Source organism: Procambarus clarkii, chromosome 35, assembly GCF_040958095.1.
Source record: "Procambarus clarkii isolate CNS0578487 chromosome 35, FALCON_Pclarkii_2.0, whole genome shotgun sequence".
In the NCBI taxonomy this organism is placed as follows: domain Eukaryota; kingdom Metazoa; phylum Arthropoda; class Malacostraca; order Decapoda; family Cambaridae; genus Procambarus; species Procambarus clarkii.
Window position 1 is genome coordinate 29,651,535 of NC_091184.1, and position 14,688 is coordinate 29,666,222.

Sequence of the window (14,688 nt, forward strand, 5' to 3'; positions counted from 1 at the left end):
GCTTGGCTTTTTCAGAGCTTTGCTCTACTACCCATCTAATAGATGGACTAGATTTGCATAGGTTTAGGGACCCTTAACAATGGTTACATTGTTAATTCTCACAGGGCTTGTTTGCTGAATGGGTGGATGCATCTAAAACTTTAGTGCCTGGCATGCATTGTACAGTGCTTTGAGAAAAGCATATGTACAATGTGTTGATGGCACTAAAGTGGTGGATGTAATGCACCCATTCAGGGAACAAGCTCTGCACTAAAACCAGAGTAAGGGATAGGCCTTGCTGAGCCTATCTTAAAAGATAGGAAGTTAGGATTTTTGGGGCTTCTTATTAGGCATTGGTGATAATAAAAGTAGTGTCCCTGTTTAATGTTTATTTTTCTTTTACAGGTGATTGTCTCTGGAGTTGTCTTGGCCTTTTGGATCTTCTGTTCATCTATGAGCATCTGTCCCACAACCTGAAATGGTAATAAATATTAAATGTATTATACATACTATATGTAAAACTTATTAAATAAAACAATTTTAATGAAACTACTTTATATACCTTATCCTGAAATTATGCTGGAAATTATTGTTTACTACTATTGATGCAATGTTTAAACATCTGAAATTTTTTCTTTGAAAATAAATACTTGGTAAAATTTACACCTATTTGTAACTTAAGTGCATGCAAAATGCATTGAAAAGATGTATAAGTGGACTACCTATTCAATTTACATAAACTAACAAATATTGCAAATTAGTCTGAAATATTAAAGTGGAAGAAACTTTACTTTCAAATATGAAAACTAAAATAGGTGTTGCATAGCTTTAAATTTAGTCTAAGCTTTGTACAAATTATGATTAAATTAACTAAAGATCATTGTTAAATTTACAAAACATTAGAAAAGTGACACTGAAGCATCTATACAACATGGTTTTCACAAAGTCTTTGGTAACTTAAATTTAATCAAAGCTCTTAAATGATTTGTCTGCCAAACTCTTCAGATATTCTGAAATATTTTACCTAGATTAAAACCATCATTGTTTGAAAGGGCAAAACAGTTTACCGTCAATTAGTTTGACCTAACATCTGCAAGGTCCTGAAGGAATGGAATTTTTTTTTTTTTAAAACTGTTTGCTAAAAACAAACCCTGCCTAATGAACCTGCTCATTTTTTTTTTTAGAAATGGTAATTGCAACATTTCCAAAGGCCATTGTTTTAATAGCCAAATGAAAAACCAAGAAGCAACATGGTAGAAAGGACAAAAGAATGGTTATGAGGACCCTTTCATTTGTTAAAGAAATGACTGGGAAAAATGCTGTCATACCACAAGGGGTCTTAACCCTTGTCATATACATCACTGACATTAATCTAAATATTACCAACCACAAAAATTGCTGATAACATTATAAAAAAAATAAAGAATATAATATTGAGGCCTTAATGCAGATCTCTAACTCTACAAATAGTAACAAGACTGGCAATTTCTTAATATAAAACAGAAAAAAATCAAAGACCTTGCACGTGAGCCACAACAATCCATATCACAACTACCACATTAAAATGAAACAACAATGAAGGTAAGGTAATTACCAAAAGAAGGCACCAAACCAGGAAGGCCATGTAGCACCATCAAAGTGCGAAATAATGAGAGGGCGCTAAATATCACCAAGAATGCCAATACTAGAACAAAAACGCATAAGGCGAACGATATCAAAAGTATCCGATTCACCTAGAATTCTATCGAGGGACAAGTGACTGCGAGGGACGGTCGGAAAGCAAGACACACGCTCGTCCTGGAAGTCAGGACATTCAACAAGGATATGCACAACTGTAAGAGGGACAATAAGGAGCAGGGCGGCGCTCCATTAAGTGACCGTGGGTTAAGCGGGTATGACCAACCCACAGCCGTGCCAAAGCAGTGTCCCACCGCCGGTTACGGTGGTAGGAGGAGGCCACGGGGACACACTAAGTTTGAGAGTACGCAGCTTGTTACCAACCACAGAGGACCAACAACCCTGCCAACGGGGAAGAATGAATAACGGGATAAAAGTCGGAATACCTTTACGGGAGATGGGACAAGAACGGATAGCTTCCTTAGCGGCAGCATCCGCACGCTCATTGAAACACCAATATGGCTGGGAACCCAGCAAAACTCTACTGATTTAAATTTACTTGAAATAAGAAACAGCCAATGTTGATTCTCAATGACCACCGGATGGACAGGATTAAAGGACCCTAGAGCCATGAGGGCACTATGAGAATCAACTACAACCACAAAGGAGGAATGAGAAAGCAAGAGACAAAGAGCATAGAGAATAGCATAAAGTTCTGCCGTAAAGACGCTAGCCTCCGAAGGGAGGCGACACGTGTAAGTACGGTCAGGAAAAACAACAGAGTAGCCCACACCATCCGCAGACTTGGACCCATCAGGGAAGATGGAAATAGAGTGGGAGTGCGAAGAAAAGTGCTCAAGGAAGAGGCTTTTCAGAATTGTAGGAGGGGTAAAGGCTTTAGTAATACAAGTCAAAGACGTACAAAACTTGGGAAGGGGGACTCTCCACGGAGGTAATGAAGCAACAATACGAGGAGAAACATTAGAAATATGAACAGAAAGAGAATCCTGTAAGCGAGATAACTGGACAGAAAGTGGGAGACAATGAAGAGGAACAGGAACCACAGGAGGAGGAAAAGTCAATGCACGACAGAGGCGAGAGGAAGCATGTTGGAAGGACCGCGCAAGATTGCGAAGACGGTAGCGATCACGGCAGTCCTGAAGAGAGAGAAAGCCAGTGTCAACGTACAAACTAAGGGCGGGAGTCGAACGAAAGGCACCAGAGCCGAGACGCAACCCAGTATGGTGCAGAGTGTCAAGACGGCGAAGAGTAGAAGGAGAAGCAGAAGAGTATGCAGGGCAACCATAATCGAGTTTAGACAGGACGAGAGAGGAGTGCAAATAGAGGAGCGTGCGCCTATCCGCTCCCCAAGAAGTATGGCACAAAACCTTAAGGAGGTTAAGGGCCTTAGAGCATTCAACTCGGAGGCAAGAGATATGGGCTGACCGAGACAAACGAGTGTCAAAGACTAACCCCAAAAGCTTCGCGGAATCCCTGTACACAATGAGATGACCATAAAGCAACAACAATGAAGTAAAGGTCCTTTCAGTAAGAATCTATCATTCACTGAAAGTTGCTCCAGTTAAAAATAAAAGAAATTATTATTATATAAAAAATTAAAAAATCAAACACCTGAATTTTTCCCTAATTAAATTTACTAGGGAAATGCACACCAAGCCGTGAAACTTACAATGAAGATGAACAAACTACACACAACTGTCACCAAACTTCCACATACCACCCCCCTCTCACTCCTGCCCTCCCTCCTTAGGTCCTCTGATTGGCTGAGCACCTGAGCCACCACCACTCACTTCTTGTTGTGAGAGCCTAAAGCATGTTTGGTTGCACTTTAAAAGCTCCCGAGTGTACTCGCCTAATTGTGAGTACCGCCTGCCCGGTTAACCATTTTGTTTTTTAATCTACCTCAATTTACCCCTTTACAGTCAAATATTATGCAAAATTCTGTTTAAGACTTGTCCCTTCTTAACTTAAATAACTGCTTTGGCCATCTGCAATCTTTCTAGGTGGGTAAAAATGACTCTTGAGGCCAGAAAGGACTTATCAGACGGAGATCGTAACAATACGGTACACACACAAAATCACAACCTGATATACACCGAGCAGAAAATCCACTGGAGCTGTGAGGCGACGTAAACCCTTGCCCAAGGCACTGGCAGCTGCATACTCTACCGCAGTATATTACTGACTTTGTAAAAGTCTTACAACCGGATTTCCCCATAAATCACACCAAGTTTTGAGGCCACTCCTTCAGTCAACGTCTTACGTAAGACCTACAAGCACTCGGGTGAAGGCTGAAGCAGTTCAACACCATACGCCCCAACTTCAAATACACAGTTGAGAGGCGGGACCAAAACGTGATTTTCTGTGTGTGCCTGAAGTTGGGGCATACGGTCTTGCTTCACCCTTCACTTTACCCTTCACCGGCGTACTTCAGGGGTTTTATTTAATACTTGGACTGGCTTCAGTAGGGCCTCCAGACTTTCTGTGGCTTCACAAGTGTCACGTGAATCCCCTGCATAGCAGTGGAACTGCCTTTTCCCTTCACCTTCAATGCCTCTGCACTGGAAGTATTATACATCTACACCAGCCCAGAAGAGTCATCAGTCCTGCCACCTCTCCATACCACCCAGGGCCTGGCACGGCCTGGTACGACTCGGAGGCAAGCCGGGCGCCACTGCTAACTGGCAGTTTGTCCCCACAAACAAGCTGTTAGCCGCCTTCAACTGACAGTGGTACAGCTCGACACAAAGGCACCGCCAGCCACAACGAGCAGTTTGCTACTTGACCAGATGTCCACCTCGTGTTGACACTGGATGAGTCATCACTGCCGGACTATATAAAGAGCGCTGCCTCCCTGGAGAGGCAATCTCTCCCTTAGTGCTCTAGGATCACCTTCGTGTCTCTAACCCGTCGTCCGCTTCCAGCCAACGTCGTGTGACTGATGCCATGGTGGTATGGTAGCTGTCTTCAGAACAACAGTATATCTTCATACTTTTATTCATTGCTTATAGTTTATTTTTTGCATTTAAGGTCATACTAACTTGTTCACCTATGCATTACATGATAGTCAAGTATTGTCATGTGTTATTTTTGTTCATTACTATTTCAGTAAATTGTTTAATTATTTATTTGATAATTTTCATTTGTTTCCACCTGCAACTTACACACTGCAAGGCCAATAGCAGCATTTCTTTCATTTATGTGAGGGAGAGCCATACCATCTTGGTTCAGTATAGCTGTGATACCATAACCCGTCACACAAGATATCCAGTTGTAAGACTTTTACCATCAGTGGTGGTAGAGTATGCAACTGGCAATGCCTTTGTTACAGATTCGCTTCATCTCACAGCCCGTGGATTTTCTCACACATTTGAATACATGAAACAACTTTATTTGATACATTCCAAACCAAAGTATGTACTGTACAGTACAGTAATTATCAAACCATCAAATGTGTGGGATAATCATAGTGCGCTAAATATCACTAACGTCGCCGATACAAGAACAAAAACGCATACGGCGAACAATATCAAAGGTATTGAATTTACCAAGAATTTTATCGAGGGACAATTGACAGTGAGGGATGGTCGGGAAGCAAGACACGTAAGTCCTGGAAGTCGGGACGTGTAGAGACAACGGTTTGGACAATAAGAAGCAGGGCAGCGCTCCATTAAGTGCCCGTGAGTTAAACGTGTATGACCGATATACAACCTCGCCAGAGCCGTTTCCCACCTCCGGTTACGGTGGTAGGAGGAAGGCCACGGGAACACACTACTCTTAAGAGCACGCAGTTTGTTACCAGTAACAGAAGACCAACAACCCTGACAACGGGCAAGAATGGGGAAATGAATAACTGGGTAAAAGTCATAATAAGGAATACCTTTACGGGAGATGGGACAGGTGCGGATAGCTTCCTTAGCGGCAGTGTCCGCACGCTCATTTAAGAACGCGCCAATATGGGTGGGAATCCAGCGAAATTCCACTGTCTTAAATCTACTGGAGATAAGAAACAGCCAATGTTGAATTTCAACTACCAAAGGATGGACTGGATTAAAGGATTCTAGAGCCATGAGGGCACTGCAAGTGTCAACTACAAACACAGAGGAGGATTGACAGCGAGAAAAGAGTTGATGAAGAGCATAGAGAATAGCATAAAGTTCTGCCGTGAAGATGCTAGTCTCCGGAGGCAGGAGACACAAAGGTGCAGTCAGGAAAAACAACAGAGTAGCCTACACCGTCTGCAGACTTAAGACCCATTGGTGAAGACGGAAATAGAGTGCAAGTGTGAAGAAAAGTGTTCAAGGAAAAGGTGATTTAGAACTGTAGGAGGGGTAAAAGTTTTAGTCATGTGGGTCAAGGCTTACAGAATTTAGGAACGGGGACCTCTCCATAGGGGCAAAGACGGAATGACACGAGGGGAAATATTGGTAACGCAAACTGAAAGAGCATTTTGTAAGAGAGACAACCGTATAGAAAGAGATAGGTGGTGAAGGGGAACAGGAACCACAGGATGGGTAAAGGTCAAGGCATGACATAAGCAAGAGTGAGGGTGCTGTAAGGACCGTGCAAGGTGGAGAAGACGGTAGCGATCGTGGCGATCCTGTAGAAACAGGACGCCAGTTTCAACATACAGGCTTAGGGTAGGTGTCGAAGGAAAGGTACCAGAGCTGAGCCGTAAGCCAGTATGATGCAGTGTGTGTCCAGATGGTGAAGGGTAGAAGGAGAAGCAGACGAGTAAACAGGGCCATAATCGAGTTTAGACAGAACGAGAGAGGAATGTAAAGAGAGGAGCAGTGTCGATTAGCTCCCAAAGAAGTATGGGACATGACCTAAAGTTAGTTAAGGGCCTTAGAGCATTCAACTCGGACGTAAAAAATATGGGGCGACAAAGACAAACGAGTGTCAAAGATTAGCCCTAAAAGCTTTAGCAGATTCTTTGTACAAAAGGGGATGACCCCTGTTACCTAACAGTAAATAGGTATCTGGGAGTTAGCTGTTACAGGCTGCTTCCTAGGGGGGTGTGTGTGTGGGAGAAAAAAAAATTTAGTAGTTAACCACTGAACTGCTCTGTCTCCAAATAACACCCTGGTGCACAAGAAATAAATTCTTTCCAAAAATTTTTTTTCTCTTCTTATATTGTTAAAATGCAGAGTCTGATCACGGGGAAACTAAACAAAAAATATTGTATGTGACTTACTTTAGCTGCGATGGAGCTGGGAAGTTGAGCAAATTATGGGCGCTGAGCGTTGGAGGGATGGGGGTCTGTCGGCCCCGCCACCCCGTGCGACGGCAGTTGCTGCGAATAAAATGTTGCGCAATTATTTTGAAGTTTCTCATTCATTTCTTACTTTTTTTGCTGTAATATTATTTAAAAGTGTGTAATTTGTGGAATTTCTATAATTCAAAGTATAGAACATCGCTATGCTCAAAATTATGGGCCTCATATATGCGACATATTCTACAATCAAACAGTGTTTTTGCTGTTATTACACTATATACACACATTGTATATACCCATCTACGTATGTATTCACCGTAACGATCCACTATGTTGGTATGGTGAGCCCAAAAAACATGAGTGAGCTGCCACACCCTGCCAGTCCTCCCTCCCTCCTCCAACACATTACTCGCCAACATTCCTCCTCCCAAAATACTGTTATTGTGTTTATTACACTATTTACACACGTTATGTATAAGTATGTACATGTTTTATTCGTGTACATACGTACATACTTGCCATCTCCTCACCTCTCTCTCTTGCCTACTTAATGCTCTTGCTTCCCTCATCTCATCACAATCGAATTTATAATGGTCCAGGACGGATCGAAATGTCGTCGTCTATTCAATTTCCAGTGTGTGGTTTGGTCAACAATGAAATCTTCATGCAAGATCTTATAAAGAAAACCCCTAGAACGAGTTTTGCAGATACGAAAGAGTTTAAGGTGAGTAAGGGATGGTTTGAGAAATTTTGAAAAAACCAGCGTTGAATGTAATGAAACGCTATTTTCTGGGTGAGACCCGGAGGCTCCCCGGAGCTTTACCGGCTGATATGCTAATGTCAGACTTTGGCATCAGTCATGTGTATGGAGTTCTAGGGCCTACCGGGGACCACGAGCCAGAACCTGGCCCCCTCAGAGAGGCAAGGGGAGCAATGGCCTATAGAAACCCCCGTGTGGTTGGAAGCATTCTATGTCTGCCATCGACCGGGTCAAGCATCCAGAAAGGTAAGCATTCCAAAACAAACCCCTATTCTTGTGAAAATTGCTACCTAAGCCGAACTAGTGGATAGAACTCTTAAACAGAAAACAAGGAAACTAGTATGACGTCATACGTCACCGTGCCGCTGTCTGCGCAGCTCCCCCCTCCCCGGGAGGGGGAAGGGGGAGCCCCAGACCTCCCACGCCGGCTATCCACCCATCAGTTCTGAGGCTGGATGTCAAAACACGCGAAAAACGCCGACCGGAGGGAGGGAGGGTTGCCGGGGAGCCTCCGGGTCTCACCCAGAAAATGGCGTTTCATTACGTTCAACGCTGGTTTTCTGGGGGGAGCCCCGTCAGCTCCCCGGAGTTAACTACCCACAGAGGAAGGTCAAAGGGACAGAACCGGGAGGCGGACACCACGCACCCCTCAAGGAGGCGAGACAACCGGCAGTAAATGCCAACCCAAGGCGCCACAGCCCCGAAAATCCCGGGAACAACACGAGAACCACGAGCAGCAAGGCCACGTCGCCCAGACGGCAGCGAGAGCAGCGAAGCCACGAACGCCACAGGCATGAGGGAAGAACACAGGCAGCTTAGCCGCAAGAACACGGCTGACCACCCGGGACACTATCACCCGCGAACCGGGAAGAACAGAACCGGATCAACGCAAAACGCGCTCCGGACCCAAACGCCGTGGCACGCAAACAACAGCGGAGGGCCGCCACTGAACACAAAAACGACACACCCCCGGCCCGACCAACGAAGCACCAACAAACCCTGGACCCCTCCAGAATGCAGCAGCCCCACCCCGCGCCAGAAAAGATGGAGACTGCTGCCACCGAACAACCAAAACGCTAAAACCGAAGGAGCAAGAAAACACAGCGACTCGACCCCCAGAGGCAAAGGCCCAAAGGAAAGAGCCGACGAAAAAACACACCGGAACCGAAGGGGCACTACCAACCGAGGAGAAGACAGAGCACGCTGACCAGAGACCAGGATGGTGCAAGCGGCGCACGAACAGGCCGGAGGTGAAACGACGCACAAGACAGCTTGCTAACGGTGCAGAAGCAACACCAAGACCGAAAGCAAGCTGAAGCGGCTCCGCCTGCGCCGCACGAAAAGAGGCGACAGTATGTGTCAAGACGACGGCCCCCAACCCCCACTAGAAAACCAAGCTAACAAGAGTAACCACCTAAGAAGGGACAGGAAAAGGAAGGACCGCCAAAATACCCCACACTGCCGCCAAGAGAAGCACGCAGGTGGGACACTTACCATGAAGCCACCCGACCACCAACCGGAGGCGAGACCACGAGGCAGAACATAAGCAGCCCCGACAAGGCCCCTCCGAGCCCAAGAGAAAGGCGGAGCCGCGAGAAGATCTCGGGCGCGACCAACAAAACCCAGGCGGCACAAGGAGATGGAACGTCTGCCGAACAGAAAAACTCCCCAAAGCATGCAAGCCCGCCAGGAGTTCAGAAACGACGGGTCCGACGCGAGACATCGCAAGACCCCCCCCCCAAAAAAAAGAACAACCGGCAGGGCAAGCTATAAAACCAAAGAAGGCGGAAGGGTCGCCGCCAGAACAGGACCCGAACCAAGGGGCACGAACAACTGCAACAGACCGAGACAAAGAAGCACATCACAGGACACAGGCTGACCAACGCCTAAGAACACACGCAGAACATCCCTGCCGCAGAGGAGGCAGGAAGAAAGAGCAGAAGCACAAAAAACCCCAGGAGAACAACCAGGGGTGGACAATCAGGCAGGGACAAAAACCCCACGCAATCCCCAGGCACAAAACGGCAGCAAAGTGCCACTCCACAACCGGGCACAGGAACAAAGACACACCACTGTGAAACACGGTACCAATGCACACGTGCAGCAGCAGCAACAGGCACCGCTGCAACATGCAACATGTAAATAGCAACTCCCCTCTGCAAAGGCAGAGAACGGAGCAGGCAGACCCCAGACAGGGCCAACGGAGACACGACAAAACCCTGCAGGCCCAGAAACCTGCACCAGGCGACCGACGGCGGAGAAACCCCGCTTGATACCTGCTGGATGAGGTACTGGGAGCTCTTTTACACCTGAAGCCCGGCCCAAGGTCAGGCTAGACCGGCCAGAGGATGGCCCACCAGGCAGCTGCTAGGAGCAGTCCACCGGCCCACATACCCCCACAACCAGGACGGGCCGGAACTGCCATACGAAAACGGGCCAGTGCGCCCTGGAAGTCCACGGACGAACCAGCAAGAAGGCTTATGCTCGCAAGTAGGTCGTGTAACAAGCACAGACCTCTGATGGCAATACAGTGTTCCCCAAAGGTGCCAATAGCACCACTGCACTCCACTGGTACTATCCCGCAAGTTCTACCAGATAGGCAGGACCCAAGAGCCAGAGCTCAAATCCTGCAAGCACAGCCAGGAGCCTTACCAGGTGAGTACAGAACCAACCCCACAACCCCCACACCTCACAACATTAAAAAAGGAGGGTCCCCTGAATGACTCCAGCATGGGTTGGACATGCACATGAGGGGGACAGGAAGGGGTGATAAAGGGACAGTCACTGGTGTGCGAACGGTCTCAGTCGTACAAAAATATACCTAAATAAAAGACAGGTATATAAACACCGCCGCATCCAGCGCCCGGCCAAAAGACGCCTGACCGCAGAAACTCACCTGGCGAATGGTGGCACGAACTTGACACGACTCAACCGTGCCCAAAAGAACTTGGGAGCACCGCCAGGTGAAGACGCCAGAGCCGGGCCCTGCCGGATCCGCAGGAGAGCAGGGAGAGGCGAAGGAGGCGGTCCACACCCATGACACAGGGAAAACCGCGGTGTCCTCCCCACAACTGGGAACCAGGACACCCCCGGCGTGAAGGGGCACATACAGCAGCCAGGGAGAAGAACGAGAGGCGAAGCACTGTAGCAAAAAAAAAAGGGCGCAAAACACCAGCACTGAAACACCGCCCAGACCAAAACAAACTCCACGGCGCATGCGCAAAACACGCTGGCCGAACTGCACACCCTCCCTGCGGGAAGGCGCCAGCCAGGACTACTGCACGAGAAAAGTAGCCAAAAGAGGAAGCAGGAACAATAAAAACGGCCAAAGAAGCAAAGAGCCCAAAAAGGAACCCAACCGGGCGACAAGCAGCCCAACCGGGCGACAAGCAGCCCAACAGGGCGACAAGCAGCCCAACAGGGCGACAAGCAGCTCAACAGGGCGACAAGCAGCCCAACAGGGCGACAAGCAGCCCAACAGGGCGACAAGTAGCCCAACAGGGCGACAAGTACGAGGAGCCGACAGACGTTCCAATAATGCGGGAAGTAGCGAAAAACCTTCCCGTACCCTCGAGAACACAGAAGCCAACACTAGTCCCGAAGGCACACGAAGGCGCACCCGAGATCAGAAGTCACGCAGAACCCCCATCGAACGGGGAAACATGACCAAAACACCGTCCCAAAAAGGGGTGGGAGGAAACATCCACCCACAGGACGGAACCAACCGACTCAAAGGCCAAGGAACCGAGCCCGGGGAGGGGCCGACGTCCAACAGCACGTACGGCGAGTGGGGAGGAAAGACCCCACTTCGCGTAACCACAAGCCCCGCCTAGAGGGGGATAAAACCCCCCACGGGGTCTAACGGGGCCAAGGCCCCCCCCAAGTCAGCCCCTCCCCAGCCCCGGGAACCCACACGACAGGCCCCGGGGCCGAGCCGTTCCCCCAAAGCTCCGGCCGTACCAGAAAATTGGGGCAGCCGTGAAAACACTAAGGAAGGGAGCCCACTGGCAGACACATACAACACGGCTGGAGGAACAAATGCCCCCGTCACTACCCCGGAAGGGGAATTCCCCGAGACTGCCCGAGTCTCAACACCACCAAAAACCCCGCCCCGAACCTACAGACGGCAAGGAACCGGATGCAGGCAGGAAGGGTGATCCAGGGGGAAAGACAAGGGGGCGTGGATGGAACCGAAGCAACCAACACCCCCAAGTCCCAAAACGAACTACAACGGGGCAGCCCCGGGGCTCCCGGGGAGGAAACTACGAGAACGTTGCCACCACCAAGGCTCAAGTGCAACGCCCCTGCTGCCTGCACCCGCTTTGTTAGCACAACTGGGTAACCGAGCCACAACGAGCAACCAAACTCGCAGGACTCCGGGTCGAAGGTGTCACCGACCCCACAGGCAGCAGACGGAGGCAAAACAGAGAGTCGCCCAGAGACAAAGGGTGAGAGCAACCCTCAAACTCGCTGGAAGCGAGGGGGGGTCTCTCTGGGGTCACATCCATCGGACCCGCGCGCCCCCAGGGGTTTCCCAGGGTCCCGAGCGTTTACTTTAAGAGGACTCGCGCTCAGGTAATCCCAGGCAGGGTACTGCTAACCGGCTCCCAAAGCTATCAAACAACTTTCTAAGAGCTGAACCCCCGGGACGTGTACACTCACGGGGACCTAGCAGGGGTACCACCAGAAAATACTCAGAACACAAGGGACACAAGGGGCAAGAACGAAGGCAGACCCCCCCACCAGGTAGATAAACAAAAAGAAAAAGAAAACCCCGCAAGAGGATAGCGTACCCAAGCGGAACAGAGCCGGCCGCTATGATTGGTAAAGACAAGCTGCACAGTACCCTGCGCCCCGCCAGTGCAAACACTGCCCCTTACTCTAAGGCGAACAAGGGAGACAGAACACCCGAGCACACAAAGAGCGGCCGAAAACCAAGCAGTAAACGGCCAAGCAGGGGCAGGACCCAAGGAACTTGTGGAAGGTGGCCCCAAGCCCCAAGGGCAGTACTTACAGGGCACCTAGGGAAGGGAACCCTAGGCGCATGCAGCCCGAGTACTGAAGAATCACTCCCAGCTCACGCACCACCTAGAAAACAGACACCACACTCTAGGTACAGTGCTGAAACAACCACTGGAGCCGGAGCACATAACCATTGCCTATAGCATCAGCCGAAGAACTGATGGGTGGATAGCCGGCGTGGGAGGTCTGGGGCTCCCCCTTCCCCCTCCCGGGGAGGGGGGAGCTGCGCAGACAGCGGCGCGGTGACGTATGACGTCATACTAGTTTCCTTGTTTTCTGTTTAAGAGTTCTATCCACTAGTTCGGCTTAGGTAGCAATTTTCACCAGAATAGGGGTTTGTTTTGGAATGCTTACCTTTCTGGATGCTTGACCCGGTCGATGGCAGACATAGAATGCTTCCAACCACACGGGGGTTTCTATAGGCCATTGCTCCCCTTGCCTCTCTGATGGGGCCAGGTTCTGGCTCGTGGTTCCCGGTAGGCCCTAGAACTCCATACACATGACTGATGCCAAAGTCTGACATTAGCATATCAACCGGTAAAGCTCCGGGGAGCCGACGGGGCTCCCCCCAGAAAAGACGTGGTATTCATAGTGTTGTGAGGCATGGTGAGGGTGCCAGCTCAGACAAAGTAGGGGCTGAAAGATTTGTTCGTGATTTTAAAGATTTTGTAGATACTGTATTGATGGATATATTCCACAACAAGTGTTTAATTGTGAGGAGACATGGCTATTCTGGAAAAAATTGCCGAAGAGGACATACATTACCCAAGAGGAGACGTCACTGCCCGGACACAAGCTAACTTGGGCTAACTTGTGTCAGGATAGGCTAATTCTTGTGCTGTGTGGCGATTTGAAAATTAAACCCTTGCTCGTGTATCATTCCGAAAATCCAAGAGTTTTAAAAAATATATAACGTGCAGAAAAACTGTGATGTAGAGTGGTTTGCCCTGCCATCAAAAAATATCTGCAAGAGAAAAGTTTGACACTAAAGGGCCTGCTTCTCGACAATGCTCCTGCTCATCCTCCAGACTTGGAGGATGCATTGTTGGGGCCACTTTTTTTTTTTTAGGGATATTCCTGCATGGGCCCTAAGTTTCTGGCTAATGAACCAATGACATGAAGGAGGAGTTTTCAACCTACCTTGTGTTAGGTGTGCAGAGGTCAATAGGCTGAACATAATGTCAGGAGCAAAGGGGGGCGTCTGCCTCTTCAAACACAATTGTGACCATCTTCATCTCTTCGAACTATCCTAAATGCCCTCTTCACCTGTCTGACCAAATTGGGTGTCCAGACCACCTTTGAATCTGAAATTGTAAAATTAATAGTGATTTCCGAATATTCAGTCCATTTATACTAACAAAATTATATACAATATACTGTAATTGAAATTTTACAGAATGATAAAGGCAATTTAGTAACTTTGTTAAAATGCACATGGGGGAAATACATGAAAATAGGTTAATATAGTTTGTAAGGTTGATGGGAAATGTTTGTTACTTTTATGATTTAAAAGATGTATAGCCCTAATACTCCATCCTGGGTGCATTCCACCAGGTAATGACCACAGCAAAAGTTTTCCACGAGGCTCTATTGTCACACAAACTTTTCACATTTTCAAACTTGATTCATCTTTTTCCCCCTCGTTCCAGGGGTTTTCTTTAAAAGGTCTTCATGCAAATGCCTTGGTTTCTCACAAATGATGGCCTCTGAAATGCTATCACCTGCTAACTCCTTGTTGTGTATCCAAATTAATAAAAACTTTTTAACATCCTCAAGTTAGAGGAAAACAACCTTCTGAAAACTGATGAAGCCATAAAAAAACAGGAGGAAGCTCTCAGCAAAATGACTGCATGTATCAGTACATTTTCAGCCCAACGTTCCGTTTCCCAGGAAGAACAAGACCAGCAAAAGCTGCTAGACTCTGTTATTGTGTCGTCCCAAGATATACCTGTGGAACATGAAGGTGAAAATTGTGTCGAAATAGCTCAGGATCTCTTAAAAAACAAATTGCAGCTCATTCTAAACAAAACTGACGTTATTGCTGCCTACAGAGTAGGCAAAAAGAATCCAT

At 47.9% G+C, this 14,688-nt stretch overlaps 1 non-coding gene across 1 annotated transcript in view; it reads right to left on the bottom strand.

Moving 5' to 3' along the window:
* Positions 1–353: 353 nt before the first annotated feature.
* The window catches only part of LOC123768477 (uncharacterized), a 55,523-nt gene continuing 41,188 nt past the window's right edge, over positions 354–14,688 (bottom strand). The window contains exons 5-7 of the transcript XR_011230460.1: positions 13,758–13,921; positions 6,815–6,913; positions 354–452 (exon numbers count right to left, since the gene is read on the bottom strand). This is a non-coding gene — a transcript (uncharacterized protein). The remainder of the gene's footprint in view (positions 453–6,814; positions 6,914–13,757; positions 13,922–14,688) is intronic.